Genomic DNA, 13,317 nt, shown 5'->3' with positions numbered 1-13,317 from the left:
CCAAAGTGCTGGGATTGTAGATGTGAGCCACCATGCCCGGCCCTGATCAGTCTTATGATCAGTCTTATAAGTGAAACGGGAAAGGTTCCCTTGTTCCCCTCGCAGGGCCTGCGATGGGGGTGTGGTTCACTTCTTCACTGCCCCGATGCTCAAACTAGCCAGGGGAGCATATAGACGGGCAGGCTGGGGGCCTCTGACCCCATGGCAGTGTTTAGGGGTGAATGTTTCCAGCTCCTGACGCCACAGTGGACGTGTGCTACCATGTGTTCTTAGTTTGCCATCTATAGGTGGCTTATGTTCAACAGCTCAATTAGACCGTGTTGCAAGGACAGAGGGCGTTCCGTATCCAGGGTTCTTGCCCTGGTGCACCGGAAGAATTGAGTCACACCTGGGCTTGGAGAATGACTGCAATGTTTTATTGTGTGGAGGTAGCTCGGGGGAAGTCAGAGGGGGATGGAGTGGGAAGGTTTTCCTCTGGAGTCAGGCCACTTGGCAGCCTGGGCTCTCCAACTGCCCCAGCCAAACTTCACGTTGTTCTGCCAGTCGGTCGGTGTCCTTCTGGCGTGCTGGTGACTGTCGGTGCGTCGCTCACCACATCCAGCTGCCCGTGTGTTCCTCCGCTGATGTGCTCCTCTCGATGTCCACCTGCCTGTGTGTCTGCCTGCTAGGGTCTCAGGGTTTTTATAGGCACAGGATGTGACAGGGGTGTGACAGGCCAGGGGAGGTCTTGGGAAATGCAACATTTAGGCAGGAAATGCCTGTCCTCACCTAGGTCCCTGGGGGTAGAGTCCTAGCCAGGGACCACGCCCTCCTCTACCCAGCACTTCCCTTCCCCCTTCCCTATCATTTAAAGGGACCGCACCCTTCCCCTCCCAGCACTTTCGAGTCATAAGGATATACCAAGATTTTATTAATCTTTTTAAGGAACCAAATCCTGGATTTGCCAATCTGAACTTTTTTCTGTTTTCTATTTTGTTGACTTCTATTCTTATTTTTATTATTTTCTTAATTCTACTTATTTTTGTTTAAATTTACTTATAGTTTTCCAGCTCTGGCTGTGATAATGTGGGTTACTGGTACCATCGTTAATTTTAGGTCCACTTGACTGGGCTAAGGGATGCCCAAGTAGCTGGTAAAAGATTGTTTCTGGAAGAGATCAGTGTTTGAATCCATAGACCAAGTCAAGAGGGTCTGCCCTCCCCACTGTGGGCATCATGCAATCTGCCAAGGACCTGCATAGAACACAGGCGTGGAGGAAGGGAAAACTCTCTCTGCTGGAGCTGGAACATCTCTCTTCTCCTGCCCTCAAACATTGGCCTCGGTGATTCTTGGGCCTTCCAACTTGAACCGAATTGCACCGTGACCAGCTCTCCCTGTTCTCCAGCCTGCGGATGGCAGACCATGGGACTTCTCTGCCTTAATAATTATGTGAGCCAATTCCTATAATAGATTTTCTCTCTCTCTATCAATAATCAATCATGTATCCATCCATCCATCCTTCCCGATATCTCTGTCTATATCTTTCTATCTTTCTGTCTATCTATTATCTATCTATGTTATGTTTATCTGGAGAACCCTGGCTAATAAAATTGGTTTTGAATTTTATTCTTTAAAGCAGTTAAATCAAAATGAAACAGAAAAGACATTTATTGTATCTTCACTATCAATTTGAAATATTTTTTAATCTTTCTGTTTTGACCCAGTTTATTCAGAAGCATTTTTCTTAATTGCCATGTATCTGGCAGGGCAGGAGACTTTCCTGGATATCTTACTGGCATTGATTTTTAATTTAATTCCACAGTGATCAGAGAACACACCATAAAACTTCAATGTTTTGAAATTTATTGACACTTGATTTTGGCTGAACATATCAACTATTTTGGCAAGTTTTCAGTGTGTACATGGAAAGAACGTGTATTCTGCAGTTATTAGGCGACATGTTCTATGAATGCCATTAGGTCAATGTGGATTATAGTGTTACTTAGATCTGTGTCCTTACTGCTTGTTTTGCCTACTCGTTTTGTCCATTAGTAAGGGAAGAGTGTGAAAATATCCAATTAGGTTTGTAAATTTGTATATTTCTCCTTTTAATACTGTCAGTTTTTGCTTTATGTATTTTGAAGTGCTTTTATTAGGTGCATACACCTTTATGATTCTTATGTCTTACTAATACATTGATCCTCTATCGCTGGTAATACTCTTTGTCTTAAATCTGTTTTGTCTGATGTTAATATACTTACCTGGGTTTTTAATGTTTTTGTTGGCACTTTAATCTTTTCTCATCCTTTTGCTTTCTATGTCACTTTGCATTCAAAATATGTCTCTTATAAATAGCATATAGCTGGGTTTTGCTTTTTTATTTTTAAAAATTCAGTCTGATAACCTCTGCCTTTTAATTGGAGGAATTAGTTCATTTATACTTAGTGTAATTATTGATATGGTTGACTCTATGTCTATCATTCTGTTATTTGTTTCCCTTTGCATCCCTTCTATTTTTTATTCTCTGTTCCTTCCTTCCTGTCTTTTAAAGAATTAATTAAATATATTTAATCTTCCTGGTGCTTTTTCACCTCTGCTTCTTTGCACAAGTATTTTAATGTCTGCTCTTAGTATTAGAATATGCATCCTTAACTTTCCACAGTCTACTTAGAGTTAATATTGAACCACTTCTCAAATGTGAGGACCTTACAACAGGGCAGCTCCATTTCCCACCCTGTCCTTCTTGCCATTGCTTCAATATATTTTAAATCTACTTACATCACAAACTTCAAAATCTGTTATAATTTTTATTTGAAATAGTCATATGTCTTTTAAAGAATCGAGAGACTAAAAATACAATATTTTATATTTGCTTACGTACTTGCCATGTCTGGTGTGCTTCATGTCGGGTTTGAAAATCCAGTTTCCATCTGGTGTCAGTTCCCTTCAGCCTAAAAACTTCCTTTACCGTATCTTAGAGCAAAGGTCTACTGATTACAAATTCTTTAAATTTTTACTTATCAGAAAACATTTCTATTTTTCCTTTATTTTTTAAAAGGCTGTATTTGCTGGGTGTAGAATTTGGGGTTGAAGGGTCTTTCCTTCATCACCTTGAGGACATTGCTCTCTCTCCCGAGGGGAAGTCGACCATCATTCGTGTTGTTGCTCTCCTTGGTGTGATTTGTCATTTCACCCTGGCTGCTCTAAAGATTTTTCTCTTTGTTTGTGGTTTTTAGGAGTCTGGCAACGATGTGCAGTTATCATGTGTAGTGTTTATTCTGCTTTGGATTTGCTGGGCTTCTTGGATCTATAAATATGTGTTTTCATAAAACTTAGGGCCATTATTTCTTTAAAAATGTTTCCACCTCATTGTCTTTCTTCCCTACTTCTGGGACTCCAAATACATGTGTGTTAGACACTTATATTGTTAAACTCCATTTATTTTTTAAAATCGTTTTTTCTCTCTGTTCTTCAAATTGAATAATTTCTATTGGTCGGGTTCAGAGCTGCTGATACGTCATTGGGGGTCCCAGGTGTGCAGGAGCGTGGGCTGAGCTGCAGCTGGGGCTCCAGTCAGGATGATGACTAAACTTCATTCCGGATGGGTTCACTCATGGGGGCCTGCGGGGCCCCTTTCAGCTCCCATTTGCAGTCAGGGCTCTTTGCTGCAGAAGTACCCAGGTGTCATCCATGCCAGCCGTCCTGGGATGAAGTGAGTGGTGGCCACTGAGCCATGAGTGGTGCACCCTGCTGCCTGGGGTGACGTCAGGCACAACGCTCACTGCTCGGCCCCCACTGGGCCTCAGCCCGCAAGGCATCCATGCTCCTCTGTCAGGGCCCACCCAGCCTACACGATATCATTGGGCTGCCCCAGGAAGGGGCAGGGTGCCCTCAGAGCAGGGCCCCTGGAGTGGCCAGCAGCAGCACTGGGGGCCTGACCAGGGCGGGTCTGTGATCATGGCACCCACTGGCACCCGATGGCTCCCTCCATGCTCAGGAGGAGGGAGGAGCTCTGCCCTGCTGAGAACAGCCTGACTCTGTTGCACATACCACAATTCCAGGGTCAGGACGCCTCCTCCCCACTAGCTGTGCTGACCTGGGAGCAGCAGGCTCGGCCCTCACCCCGGGTAGGACACGCCCCCTCCTTGATGTGCCCACTTCAGTGAATCACGCGTGGCCCGAGGGGTCTGCTCAGGGGCCCCAGCCAGGGAACAGCCTGCTGGGAGGCCAACCAGGTGCCCCCATGACTGTGGTGGACATTGACTTCCTCCAGGCGGGGTGGCTGAGGGCAGCCCCAGCCAAGTCTGTGCCAGCCAAGGCTGCTGGGGACCCTTCCTCTCCCCCTTCCCTGTTCTTCCTTCCCACCCTTCCTCCTCCCTCCCTCCTTTTCTTTTTTTGGGGTTCACCTTAGACTAAGTAAACACACTGGCCTGAATTACATAAGCCCCTCTTGCAGCCTGGGCAGATACATTTAAAAATAAAACTTGTCAGGTGTTGTTACCTTCCAGCCTCCTCAAAGCTGAGCTGTCCAATCTCAGGGCTATTTAAAGCCACACCAGCAGTGCTGATTCGGGGCCACAGGCGCAGCCTCTTGTGGGGAAGGAGCAGGGACCCTCCACCGTGCTTGGCTTCTTTCCGCACCTTCCTCTTGGCGGGGCTGGGAGTGGGGTGATTTGGAAACACTCAGAGGGTTTAGACATGAATGAGTCAGGTCGAATTTCCCCACTCAGGACAGCGAGTGCAGGCACTGCCCGGTGGTCCGGTCGGGGTTCCTGGGGGGAGGTTCAGAGCAGGGTATGGCGGGAGCAAGACCTGGGTGTCCTGCATCCCCAGAAGCACCGAGAGGAGGCAGCAGGAAACCCAGACAGCACTGAGCAGAGGCCTGGGCGCACTTTCTGGAGGAACAGGCATCGTTACTGGGAGTGCCCGAGGCACAGTGCACAGATGGGCTGGTACAGGGTCCTGGGAGCACTGCGGGGCCGCGCAGGGCTCTGCTGAGCCTCAGGAGAGGGAGGGCGCTGGTTCCCGCATCCCGTCCCCCTCTCCTGGTGATCTGCCAAGGGGAGCAGCCCAGGGAGGGGGAGCTGGGAGCCAGGGAGCGCTGTCCTTCATGAGTACAAATCCAAATCCCAGGCCGGCTCCCCAGGAACACAGGCTGCGAGGACAGGGCACCAGCTGTGTATTTGGGTCAGGACTCAGGGGTGGGGGAAGATCACCCCAGGAGCGGCGCTGTCCACCCCCTTGGTCCCTGGATCCCCCAGGCCCTGGAGGGCCTGACCTCAGGGAACCGACTCTGCCTGGGCTGGTGGGGCTCTGACCCCTGGCTCCCGCGCGGCCAGAGACCACCAAACACAAGTGAGGTGCAGTTTAATTGTCTGCTGTGGTCTTAAAAACCAGAGGCCCAGAGTCGCAGCAATCGGCCGTGCTTCTTTAGAGGCCCCCTCCCTCCGCCTCCCACAGGGCAGCCACTCCAGCACCCCTTTCAGGTTCTTCCCCAGCCCGGGCCCCGCTCCCTGGCCCTCCCTCTTGCTACTGGTTCCCAACACTCACGTTCTTCCCACAGGACCATGACAGAGACAGCACATGAGGGCCCATTGTATCTGGGGCCTGTTTTATGCACAAAGAGCCCGGTGCTCGCCATCAGATCTGTCTCCTACCTGCTCTAAGCCACGCTGCTCTCCTGCCAGGCTGGTAGGGTCTCTGAGGCTGGGCTGGGTAGACGGGGCTGTGCAGCTGGAGACGTGCCCACCGCCCTGCCTGTGACCCCAGCCAGGTGCCCTGACTCAGGCGCTGGCGGCCAGTCCTGAGGTTGCTCAGCACAGCCCCTCCCTTACCGCTGCCCCCCAGCCATCGCTAGCCAGAGGCCAGCTTGCTGTCCTCACGGCTCTGGGAAATCACTTCAGAGAAACTGACCTCTGAGTGGGAAGGTGACTCACTCGCCGAGGTTCAGGACGGACTCGGCGGCAAGGGCGTCTTGGAGGGAGGTCCCAAGCGCCAGGGTCCTCCTCGCATCTCCTCCCACTCAGCACCGTGTACTGAAGTCGCCTGCCTCTTCCCTCACGTCAGGGACAGCTCCGTCCTCTAGCACCCCAGGATGACAGTATGTCCTGGTGGCCAGCGAGGCCCAGATCCCACACCTGGCCACACGCACCAGCGTGGCCTCCAGGAGAGGGTGTGAGGTCTCCTCCAGCTGTCCATGGTGGATCTTCCTCTGTGGGGAGGACGGAGGCAGCCCACCCTGGGGAGAGGGGTGAGCCACCCACAGAGAATGAGGCCAGGCCCACTTGGGCCTGAGGGTGCAGCCTGCACCCAGCTGGGCAGGCTGGGCAGGGGCAGACTGGATGGGAATGGGAGCTGAGGCTGCCCTGGAGGGGCTGGAGCTGTGCCCACTGGGGATGGATGGACACCCCTGGATGACGGACACCCATGGTCAGCCAGTGGCCCAGCTCATGCCCCTGTCCGGAGGCCCAGCCCAGCGCAGCACACACAAAGCCAGGCATCAGAGCTCAGGCACAGAGCACGGCCATGGCCAGGTGTCCCCGGGCCCCTCTGGGGAGTGTGCAGGGGCCGCCCAGGGGTGGGCTCTGGCTGCCAGGTCCTGCCTCGGTGCTGAGGACATCAGCCCAGGTCCCCACTGCCCTTGGCCCAGGGGGCTGACACCCCCCAGTGCAGAAAGAACGGCCCAAGGGGGCTGGCGGGGGCTGCTCCACGGAGAAGGGGCTATCTGAGCCCCTCAGGCACCCTCAGCCATGCCTGCCCTGAGCGGCCGCCCTGCAGCACCTGGACTGTCCCTTTGGGACAGGCCTCAGTCCCTCTCCCCTGGGGATTTGCTGTCCAGCCCCACAGGGACGCCCAAGGGATAGCTATCTTGGTGGCTGCAGGAAGAAGACACTTGTGGCAGTGGCCGTGTGGTCTTGTTGGGAGCAGCCACCTGCCCTCCTGGGGTCTCCAGGCCACAGGCCAGGCCACAGGCCAACCAAGGACAGCCTGGCCATTTGGCCCCAGCCAGGCTGGACCTCCTGTGTGGATTCTGAAATCCACCGGCTTCCCAGGGTTGCCAACCCCCGGGCTCTCGCTCCTGTGGGGACGGGTGTCTCCCTCTCTGGAGAGATATTTCCAACGGTGTCCTGTGGTGCCGGGCTGCGCCTTCCAGAGGCTCCAGCTTCAGGCTGTGGCTGGTGACGAGAATCTAGGTCAGCCCACGCCGCTCACAGCCTCCTTCCAGCGTGGCATCGTCTCAGCCTCAGTCCACACACAGCTCCCCCAAAACCCTGCAGCGCCATTTCTGTTCTGGCTCCAGGTGGGCTCTGCCCCTGCCTATGAGATGAAACCAGATCCTCGCCACCCGCACCTGCCTCTCCCCAACTTGCCCTGCCTGGGAGAGGTGGACGCCACCTGCGCCTGCCTCTCCCCAATTCGCCCTGCCTGGGAGAGGTGGACGCCACCTGCGCCTGCCTCTCCCTGACTTGCCCTGCCCAGGAGAGGTGGATACCAAGCATGCTCTTGGCAACTCGCTGCCCACACACGGTGCGGTCCAGGCTGCGGCGTCACAGCCCTGGAGCCTGCTGGGAGTACACGGCCCAACAGCCACCCCAGCCCCTCTTCAAGGGCAGATTCCCATTGGCCTGGGTTGCCTGCAGGATGAGTACAGGGGTGAGCATGAAACCATGTTTCTAGCCAGTGGGATGGGACCGGCGGTCCACTAGCAGCCTTGGGAAAAGGCTCCTTTCATAGTGACAGCAGGAAGGGATGGTCCTACAGCGTCAGGACACAGACACCAGACACCAGAGCCACCCTGAGGGAAAGGTGCTGTGGGGAAAGGGCTGAGGGCCAGACAGCGCCAGGCCACCGATGGGCAGGTGAGGACTGGCTCCTCCCACCAAAACAGGCAGGTTAGGGCTCAGCTGCTCGCGGCTGAACCACCCAGTCTCAGTCAGTCATGCCCAGCACCTCCTGCTGGGTCTGCAGGGTTGGTCTCAGGGTTCATTCCAGAGCGGAAAATCAGCAAGTCAACACGTGTTCATCCTCAGGTCCCTCCACAGGGCAGAGCCAGGAGCTGTGGAAACGCTCTTTGCAGAGGCCCCACCCAGATGCCCCACAGGGGTGTCCCCTGGCTGAGTCCACAGGGAGGGTCGAGGCTGCCTCGGCCGTGTCTGCGGCACACGTCCCCGGCGCAGGCTGTGTCTCCTCGCAGCCCCAACCGACTTCCTTTCATTCCTGTGGTCCGCACTTCCACCGTCCTTACCCCATCCTTATCCTCAGAGATGCCTCCTGACACCCTCTTCTGCGCTCTGCCCTGGTCGGGATGCCTCTTGGGCTGTTCCGGGTCCCAGGCTAGAGCCGCTGCCTCTGTTTGTCTGGGTGAGTCCTTGCCCGGCTGAAGGAAACCTCGGCGTGCTGTCTAAGAAGTCGTGCAAACTGGCCAGGCCTGGAAGGGCTGAGGCATCCTTTCTCCCTGATGGATGGTTTGCGTGAGTATAAAATTCAAGGCTGGAATCCGATTCCTGTGGAATTTGGAAGGCCCGGCTGCATTGTCTTCCGGCTCCAGCGTTGTCGAGTTGAAGTCCGATGCCCGTGCTGACTCTGATTCCCGTGTGGGGACGGCCCTGGGGTCCTGCCATCCTGGGACATTGCTCCGGCGCCCCTACGCTGCTGCTTGAAACGTTTCTGTCAACTTCCCACCTCCCGAGAATTTGTTGAGATCTTTTTCTGTGAATCCCAGCTCTGTCTTCCTCACGGTTGGTTAATTCCCTTCTGCTTCTTAACTGTCATCGCATGGGGTTAATGAGAGGAGAGAAAACGTCTGTGGTTTCATTTTCCTTCCTGGATTTCAACGATGCAGATGCCTCCTTGGGGGAAAGGTGGGCTCGGGATCCAGGCACAGACTGTGCGGGGGCCTCTCCAGGAGCCAGCGTGGGGGAGTCCAGCACAGCAGGGCCAGGGCCAGGGCCAGGTGGGGCAGAGCGAAGACACCAGGGCACCACGGGGCCAGTGAGTTTGTTGCCTCGGCTGAGACAACGTCTCAACAAGTCATCAGTGTTCCTCTTCCATGAGGTCTTTCCACGGACCAGGCCAGGGTGTCATCACCAGACCCCTCCGGTGCTGAAGGATCTCCCCAGAAAATAGATATTAATTGCTTTTCAATCAGTGTATCCCATGCGTATCAATGCATTCCATGTGCATCAATGCATTCCATGTGTATCAATATATTCCATGTGTATCAATGCATTCCATGTGTATCAATGCATTCCATGTGTATCAATATATTCCATGTGCATCAATGCATTCCATGTGTATCAATATATTCCATGTGCATTAGCTTTCTGTGGCTGCTGTAACAAATCAGCACAAACTTACGGCTGAAACAACAGAGTCACTGTCACTGTTTAGTTCTGGAGGCCAGACGCCTGACGTGGGACTTGGTGCTGTGGGCCCTTCCTTCTGGGGGCTCCAGGGGAGAATCTGGGCCCCCTCAGCTCCTAGAGGCCACCCAAGTCCCTTGTCTCACAGACCCCGTCCACCTTTCAAGCCAGTATCTTCAAACCTCTTCAGCACCTTCAAACCTCTCCCTGACTCTGACCCCTCGCCTCCCCTCTCACTGGGACGGACCCTCGTGATTATGCTGGGCCTGCCTGGATGGCCGGGGATGACCTCCCCGTCTCAGGCCAGCGGGTGGGTAACCCTTACTCCCCTGCAGTCTTGGGGATGACCTCCTGTCCCAGGCAGTCTTGGCTTCCTTTGCCACATAACCTGATGCATACCCAGGTTCCCAGGATTCGCAGGTGGGCACCTTGGGGGCTGTTCTCTCTGGGCCACACAGTAACGGCAGAGAGACCAGGCAGATGCCCTCTTACCCTGGTGGTTGGAGGCGCCGTCACCAGCCAGGGACGGGTTGGCCTCGTGTGCATGCCCTGCGCGGTGCTGAGATCAGCCGAGCATGGTGTCTCGCACGTTCTGCCCTAAACACACGCCTCAGAAGAAAGCGCCGGGCAAACGGAAGGACGCGAAGCCATGGGCCGGCCTGCCGAGGTCCTGAAACGCAGGCAGAGCCGAGGCGCTCTTCAGAGCACCGGTGCGTGGCGGCCGAACACAGCACCTGACCCTGGCTTAGTCTTGGACTTTTGGAAGAAACCGCAGAACTGGTGAAATCGGAGTGGAGCCCACGGGGTGGGTGTTGCCATTGAGCCAACGCTGGTTTCCTGGTGTGAGTGATTTTGCTGCAGTTACGTGTGCAGCGTCTTTTTCTCAGGAAATACTCACTGAAGTACTTAGCAGTAACAGGCATCTGTTGTGCTCGCAAGGAAGTTTCAGGTGGATCAGAAAGGTCAGCAGTGAAAGAATCCAGGTGAAGGGATGAGGCAGCTCTGCCTGCTGTTTCTGCAACTTTTATTAACTCAGCAAAAGAGTTAAAAGACAAGTGCATGTCGGGATGAGGGGCTGGGGAAAATGCCCCTGTGGGTAAAAACAGCCTCGTCAGGGCAGGGGCCCTGTGAGTTCATTCACTTGTTCACTAGAACATTCCTTGGCCAAAGTATTTACTGATGCGAACATCACAACAAAGAAGACAAGAGGATGCCACATACATCCTGAGGGAGGTGACTTCGACCAAAAACAAAGAACCCGAATGTGCCCAAGCCTCGTTCCAACTAGCAGTTCCCACAGAGATGCAGAGCACAGAGATGTCCCAGAGACTCAGAGCACAGAGACGTTCTCACAGAGATGGAGAGCACAGAGACGTCTCACAGACATGGAGAACACAGAGACGGTCTCACAGAGACGCGGAGCACAGAGACGTCCCACAGAGATGTGGAGCACAGAGGATCTCACAGAGACTCAAATCACAGAGACAGTCCCACAGAGACTCGGGGCACAGAGACATCTCACAGAGATGCGGAGCACAGAGATGGTCCCACAGAGACGCAGAGCACAGAGATGGTCTCACAGAGCCATAGTGCACAGAGACGTCCCCCAGAGAGGCAGAGCACAGAGACATCCCACAGAGACGCAGAGCACAGAGATGTCTCACAGAGATGCAGAGCACAGAGACATTCTCACAGAGATGCAGAACACAGAGAGGGTCTCACAGAGACGCAGAGCACAGAGACATTCTCACAGAGACGCAGAGCACAGAGAGGGTCCCACAGAGACACAGAGCACAGAGACGTCTCACAGAGACGCAGAGCGCAGAGAGGGTCCCACAGAGACACAGAGCACAGAGACGTCTCACAGAGACGCAGAGCACAGTGATGTCTCACAGAGACGCAGAGCGCAGAGAGGGTCCCACAGAGACACAGAGCACAGAGATGTCTCACAGAGACGCAGAGCACAGAGACATTCTCACAGAGATGCAGAGTGCAGAGAGGGTCCCACAGAGACGCAGAGCACAGAGATGGTCCCACAGAGACGCAGAGCACAAAGACATCTCACAGAGACGCAGAGCACAGAGAGGGTCTCACAGAGACGCAGAGCACAGAGATGGTCCCACAGAGACACAGAGCACAGAGACATCTCACAGAGACGCAGAGCACAGAGACATTCTCACAGAGACACAGAGCACAGAGAGGGTCTCACAGAGACGCAGAGCACAGAGACGTCTCACAGAGACGCGGAGCACAGAGACGGTCCCACAGAGACGCGGAGCGCAGAGATGGTCCCACAGAGACGCAGAGCACCCAGGGCAGCTACAGGACATCCTGGAGCTGCACGCTGACCTCCACGGCACAGATGGCCCAGCGACTTTGATCAATTGCAAGGAAAAGCAGAAAAGGAGCGGGCAGGATATCAAAAGAGGCATCAAAGACACATGCACTCTGTGGGATATTTTGACCCTCAGTCAAACAAATGAACCCAGGTAGCAAAGGTAAACAACGATAAAATCAGATGTATGAGACAGTTATCAATATGGACCCTTACAGGACATCGGATGATATGGAGGGTGCACTGTTACTCACTTTAGGTGTGAGGATGGTCCTGTGATTATCTATCTGAAAAGTGTCCACATCCTTTAGAGGAACATCCTGAAATATTTACAGATGAAATGATATCATGTCTGGGATTTGCTTTAAAATAATCCAATTTACTGTTACTGTCTTAGTTTGCTTTCTGTTGTTAAAACAGAATACCACCTATGGGTAATTTATAAAGAAATGAGTTTATTTCTCACAGCTCTGGAGGCTTGGAAGTCCAAGAGCATGGTATCTACATCTGGGAGGGTGGCCCCGCCACGTAGACGGAAGGTGGGAGTGAGCAGAGGCACCAGGGCTGGACTCACGTCGTGACCACTCATTCCAGCAATAACACCGATCCACTTGTAAGGGCGCCACCCTCACGACCCAGTTACCTCTTTTTAGGCCCCCTCTCCCAACACTGTTGCATTTGGGATTAAGTTTCCGACACCTGAACTTTTCAAGGGACACACTCAGATCATAGCAAGGATGAAACGCCAGATGGGCCTGGCCGAGGAGCTGGACGCCACTGACTCTCGGTGAACTCTGCAGCCCACTCTACTGTGCACGTGTGGAACTCTCCAAAACACACGTGGGCAAGAACTTAGAGGAATACTTCTGGAGTGGGACCGGACGTGAGGGTCCTTAATCCATGCTGATTAAGACGCTGATGTCTTAGTCAGCGCTGAGTGGAGACGTTGGTGCTTGCAGAGGTGGTTGGAGCCCAGATGTACTAGGAAAGAAGAGGGGCCTCAGCGTCCTCACCTGCAAGCTGGGAATAACTACCCAGCCCTTCAGGGCTGTGTGAGGAGCTGCCAGAGCAGCAGGTGACAGCTGCCTCACTGAGTTTTCCTGGCAGCTCTCAGCCTGGGTACCAGGAAGGCACAGGTGTGCTGGAGGCTTCCTCACCTGCAGTCCTGCTCCAACACTGTCCGTGATGCTGCCACCAGTAAGAAAGTTTTCTCTAGGATCCCAGGAAAGCTGTTTTCTTTTTTGTTGTTGTGTTTGCCAGGGCTGATTTTCAGCTCCCTTTATTAATGTCTTTTTTCTCATTAATTTAGATTCTGCAGATAAGCAGCAACACCATTTGATGTTTTGACATTTAATCAAAACTGGCAGGTTTTCTCCAGCGTCAAATGCATGGGGTCATGTCAGAGAGCATGTTCGTGGGTTTGTGATGAATTTCCCTCGTGACGGAGCGTCGCCCTGCGTGAACACTGGTTTCATAAGCCCTAAGGGCTGTACCGGTCAGGACTGATGCATCCTCAGGGCTGGGATCCTGTGCTGGCCCATGGTGAGTTCCATGAAGGGTTGATCTTTTCCAGTGCCCACAGGTGCTTTTCAGCCCAGCCCTGTCCTCTTGCGAACTCACCACATTGAGGTAACCTGAACA

The sequence above is a fragment of the Symphalangus syndactylus genome, chromosome 2, assembly GCF_028878055.3.
Source record: "Symphalangus syndactylus isolate Jambi chromosome 2, NHGRI_mSymSyn1-v2.1_pri, whole genome shotgun sequence".
NCBI lineage: Eukaryota > Metazoa > Chordata > Mammalia > Primates > Hylobatidae > Symphalangus > Symphalangus syndactylus.
This window is presented reverse-complemented; position numbering follows the sequence as displayed.